A 6,031-nucleotide genomic window follows, 5' to 3' on the forward strand; every position below is an offset into this window, starting at 1 on the left:
GGGACATAATCTGGAGATGATGGATTAAGTTGTCATTGATGTGTGGATGACACATAGCTTTATCTGTTTTTCTTTTAAAATAGTTGAGGGACTTCACATTAATGTGGAACATACACCTTTCTAATATATGGTACTGAAAGTGATGTGCTGGAGATGTAAACAACAGGAAGAGACATTTTATCACATTTGGTGGATATGTAAAAAAGCAAGTAAATGTTGGCTTCTGATGCATACACTGATTCAGGGGATCTCAAAGATTAAAGACCAGAAAATTTTCTTTTGGGATTGAGGGACAAACCTTTGGGGAAAAAAGTCATTCGACTTTGTTTTTCTACATGATAACTGCAGCAAAATAACTGCATGCATAGATAAAGATTTGGCCCTATCCACAATGGAGGAAAGGTCAGTAAAGATTATGGAACTTGTTGCGATGGCTAAATTCACTTATTTGGTCAAAGAAAATACAATATGCTTACTGAAATAGGAGTGATTTGTGGTCATTTGGAAGGACAGGACAGTTCAAAAAAAAAAAAAAAAACCCAGTGCTTTTATTCACAGAGCACAGTCTGTTATGAAACTCCAAGTAACAAGCTCTCCCCACCTGGCTTTTTAACCAGGCTTTTCTATGGCTCTGAAATGACCACCATCCTCATAAATTACTACAGTGATTTTTCAGTAGGGCATCTGGTTTAATGTCAATAACTGTTTGGCATCCCCAGTTTGTAGCTGTTTGGGCTCTACACAACTGGTGTGCTGGTGGTAAAATGGCACTATGGGTTCATACAGTGCATAAGGCACAAAGCTGAATCATTAAAATCATTCTGAATTTTGTCTTAAAAGCAAATAAGCAATGTGCTTATCTATTACTGCTCAGATCATTCTGGGAACTACTGTCACTAACAAATCCATAAGAGACGGTCCCTCCGTGAGTTTGGTTTCCTCTTCTCAGAACAAGATAAAGAAGTTATAATTTCCTCTTTGCTTCTTTCCCTTCTTTCTTGAATAAGCTAAATTCCATGATAGAGACAACATGGATAACAAGCATAGCTATCAGTGTATCAGAACAAGGAGAGGGATGTGATTTGTTCAATGTACTTTTTATTTATTTCTCCCTGCTCCTCTCATATTTTGTCCCTCAAGTACAAAAAATAGTAATAAATCCAATCAATCAGGCATTAGTAAACTGGGACTGAAGCAGATTTTGCTGCTGGGGAAGAAGTTTTCTCTAAACCCAGCCAAGAAATATAACCAAATATAAGAATGCAAGCTAACAATATAACAGTAGACTGAAAGTGACATTCATCACAAATGTCAAATTGTAATGTAGTAGAAAACCCATAATCTGAAGAAGTAATCCTGCTTCATTATTGTGCCTGTCACTAGGTTGCATGGAATGAAGACCAATAATTTAGCAGCATCTGGGAGGATTTTATTCTTTTGACTTTGCACATTTCTCCTTCGTTTGGTGATACCTCTAAGTCCCTTTACATCAGACGTGTCAAACTTGCGATGTCACATATCGGAGCTTTTTTGCCATTGCTGGCAATGGGGTGGATGCAGCTCCGGTATAATGAAACCGGCCCGCGGGCTGGCAGTTTGACACCCCTGCTTTACATCATGACGCTCCACTGTGATCTAGTTAGAAGCCACCAACATAAGCTTCATATAGTGTAAATGTGTTTCCTTTTCTGGAAACTCTGCAGAATATAGGGTAATAGATGCCTTTGAATTGAGGTGCTGCAGGAAATCGTTGAGAAAACCTTAGACCACAACAGGAAGAAATCATTCAAAGTAGATTAAGAAAAATCAGAGGGTTCAGTGGAAGCAGTAACAGTGAAGCTAAATATTTTGGACACATAATATGAAAGCCAGTCTTTGGGGAAGACCCTGATGCTTGAAAAAAATCAAAATAAAAAGAAAGATTGACAGAAGATGACCAATATATCACTGATGATACAAGCATCAGTTTTAAAAGAAGCAATATTGCCATGCAGTTCTGGCAAAAAAAAAAAAAAAAGTTCAAGTGGACATGAACAATCAGCAAGTCTAAATGACTAAACCACAACAAAGCATGCCTTTTTGTTGTGATTATTCCCCCCGCCTTCTCTTTTGGTTACTTCCTTTGGTGGTTCATTGTTCATGTTTAGATTTTGCCTGTTTAACAGATTGCTTGTTTGTTGCAATAGTTATTCACCCACTGCATCCTAGGGCAGGGGTCTGCAACCTTGACAACTTTAAGACTTGTGGAATTCTGGGAGCTGAAGTCCACAAGTCTTAAAGTTGTCAAGGTTGCAGACCCCTGCCCTAAGGGAAGAGAAAGTAAAGAAAGAATTACGACCCACCATCCTGGTAGAAATTCCTATTTGGTCACCTGTACTGGCTGAGACTCAACAGAGCACAGACTAGTCACTCCATTGGGCATCAGTGGAGATGGTATTTGTTCACAGGCTATAACCCATCTTGACCTTAACTGTATTAGCACACAAAGACCTATGTGGCACTTACAGCCCAGTCGCTTCTTTGGATCCTGAGCATAAGGATCATGCATGTTCTTCATCAGTCAAGCTGTTGTTTTTAAGAATGGCTTCAACTGAGTTTTGTCCCTGTTTCTTTATAGTCCCTGCAAGGCACCTGAGTTTGTTATTCCTGTCCATTCCAGCTGGAATTCAAATGGCAGGACTTTATCTAAGGAACAGATGAATGGCTCAGCAGGAATGTTTATGGGTGAGGGAAGATAAGCAACTACATTCTCCAACCTTGCCTGGACCTGCTGAGAACTAATGGCCAGATCCCCTCTCACCTGCTTGCAGCTCAGTCTTGCTTCCAGGCCAAATAGTTCAGCCTTTTAACCCCAGCAATGCAGGAATGTATTATTCCAGCCCAGGAATCATTACAGCTGAGTCACGTTTTACAGCACCTTTTCTTTGGCCTAAGCATCTGCCTTTCCATCCTTTGCAGAATTAACACTAAACCTAAGCAAATGCTGAATGGAGTCCATTTTCCCTTCCTAGGCCCGAGGACCTAAATGCCAGGTAGAGCATGTTTGCATATTACTCATATTAGGACCAGGCAATGCCCTGGAAGGTAGCAGAAACAGTCCTTATCTGCAGTTTATTCAAGCACCGTGCCTATTTCCAGATGCCTCAGTTTTAAATGCCTGGAATTCCAGTAAAATGATGATTTTGCTCTTGTTTTTTTGTACTGTTCTCACCAAACACCTTGTTCGGCACGCTGAACATTTTAACCCTCTAATAATTTTTATATTTTTCAGCGCTGTCCTCATGAGGGTTGGGGGGTGCCTTTTATATTCTATTTTAATTTCCTCCTGCATGAAGCATCATTTTGTTCACTGTGAATAGGTATGGCATGAAATGGTTCAATCATTTCCTTCCTCTTGTCCTTGACAGTGAATCTCTGGGCATGTCGATTTCCTTCACCGTGACCTTCCCTGATCTCCACTGCTGAGAAATATTAATTGATGGCTCTTAGCGATACCAAAGAAGGCGGTTCTTTTGTATTTAAGAAAAAAATGAATATGTAAATAATGCAAACAGGAGGTGACATCTGATCATCCCATAAAGTTCCACAAAATGGAGCAGGGCATTCCTGAAGCATCCACAGGTTCATGGGAAAGTTTCACTGAGGATCGAACTGACCAGCTTTTCTTCCATTTATGATCATTTCTTCATAGAGAAACAAAAGGGGGGAAATCAGTGGAAAAAAGAAGAAAAAGCTTCACCCCAGCACCACCCACATTACGGTCAGGCTCACTGATTCTGGTCATAGTCATGATGAGCTTCTTACCAGGGTGAGGGAGAGTAGGTTCTTCTGACTCTTACTAGCACGTAAAATTGGAAAGTTAAACCTTAATTTATAAGAGTGCTAATTTATTATTTTATGTTTCGTTTTATAATTTATTTCTTCAATTTCCATGGCCGCCCATTTCAGTCGAGGACTAATACTTAAGAACTGAAACAAGGCCAAATTTGAAGTAATGTATCTCTGATTTCATCTTTCAGCAACATGTGATATTTAAACTAGCTCAAGCTGTGAAGCAAACTGCGGGCCTTGCTAAATCACAGTATCAACTTAATCAAACTTAATCAACTTAATCAAAAGATGATTGTAAGGCTGAGGCTTAAGTTATACGGGAAGTGGAAGATCTGTGATAAGAACATTGATTTGTTTGTAATTTAATTACAGCTGCCAGATGGTGATGAGGCAAATAGCACAGCGTGTTGACATGGTTCTCCTGTGTAATTTTCCTGGTCAATATTGCACAGAGAAAGCTGCTACAGATAGTCCTCGACTTACGACCACAATTGAGCTCAAAATTTCTATTGCTAAGCGAGACATTTGTTAAGTGTCATGGTTCCGACAGATGAATCTCCTCAAAAAAACTTTGACGCATTGTTTTCCTTAAAGAATCTTTTATTCGAGAAACAAAGTATCGGCACTGCATAGCTGAAGCCAAAAACTGAATTCCCCTCCCCTGGAACAAAGTAGCAAAGCACAATTCCCTCCTCCAATTAACAGTCATAAATCACATTCCCCAATTAACTTGAAGCGTGGGCTTTCTCTATCAACTCTGGACCCAATAACCTTGGGTTCCCATGGCTGAGTTATTATTGTTATGACTAGCTGGACTCTCATCCACATTCCCCCTCCCAGCATCAATGAACTCTAAAAGAAATAGAAAAAAATGGCTACATTTCCATCTGTTGTCAAAGCAAGAACATCCAATGTTAGCAGCACTGACATTAAGTGGATTACCTTCCTTACCACAGTTCTTAAGTGAACCACTGCAGTTGTTAAATTTGTAACATGGTTATTAACTGAATCAGACTTCTTCATTGACTTTGCTTGTCGGAAAGTCACAAAAGGTGATCTGGGACACGGCAACCATCATAAATATGAACCATTTGCCAAGCGCCTGAAGTTTGATCAGGTGACCATGGGGATGCTGCAATGGTCGTAAGTGTGAAAAATGATCATAAGTCCCTTTTTTCAATGCTATTGTAACCTTGAACGGTCACTAAATGAACTGTTGTAAGTCAAGGACTTCCTGTATTGAATCCAATAGCTTGAAGAGGAAGGGAGAGAGAAAGCTGTAAGAACAAAGAACCGCCAAAGTGTTCTGTGAGCCAATACAGGAATTCAGATCTGAGTTGGTGTCTTACCCAGAGTTGCATACATACAATTGCCACACACACACACACACACACACACAAGTGTTTCTTTTTCTGAAGGCTGAATTATGAAACATAACAAGCCCAAATTTCTTACTGAGAAATCAGAGGCCTATCAAAAGATGTGGTCTCTATTGAGGTTAGAGGGTTGAATTATATTCTAAAGTTTCAGCCCTGCTTCTTTAGACTTAGCTGACCTCGTACCAGAAACTACATGATAAATAAGACCTGCTCAGAAGGGTGACGTGGTGATGTCTTTCTTTCTAGATATTTTTTTTTTTTGACATGTGGCACCATCAAAGTTGCAGTGATGCAGGTAAGAGCAAAATAATTTCTTTTTCATCAACTCTTGTAAATCAACCAAATCAAAACCCATCACATTTTGGTCACCTGAAGCAGTTTGTGAGGACAGCAAATTTTAATGCTGGGTCTTACGCAACAAAAGTAAAATGTATAAAAATGTTTACAAGTATGCATTCAAGTAAGTATCATATCTGATTATATACATTTGAAAATCTGAATTACATTTTGCAGACTTCTGGGCTCCAGATTCAGCTTCAAATTTCCAGTCCATTGGTCTCAAGTGTACTTTAATGGAACATGAAGACATAGCTTTTGCTCTATAATACAGATAGTGCTCTATAATACCACTCAGCTAAAAAGATGTGTTTGTGTGTGTGTTTGTGTGTACGTGAGAAAGAAACAGAGAGAGGGGGATTTGAAAACCAATATTCTGTCAGGTTTCATTATTAAATAGGCTACTATAAACTTCAACAGAAACTAGCAGGGAGATCTGTAATAAAAGAAAAAAAGACAATTTCAGTTAAGCTAATACTTAATCC

This window comes from Crotalus tigris, unplaced genomic scaffold, assembly GCF_016545835.1.
Source record: "Crotalus tigris isolate CLP2741 ecotype Arizona unplaced genomic scaffold, ASM1654583v1 scf7180000017625.6296891, whole genome shotgun sequence".
Classification (NCBI taxonomy): domain Eukaryota; kingdom Metazoa; phylum Chordata; class Lepidosauria; order Squamata; family Viperidae; genus Crotalus; species Crotalus tigris.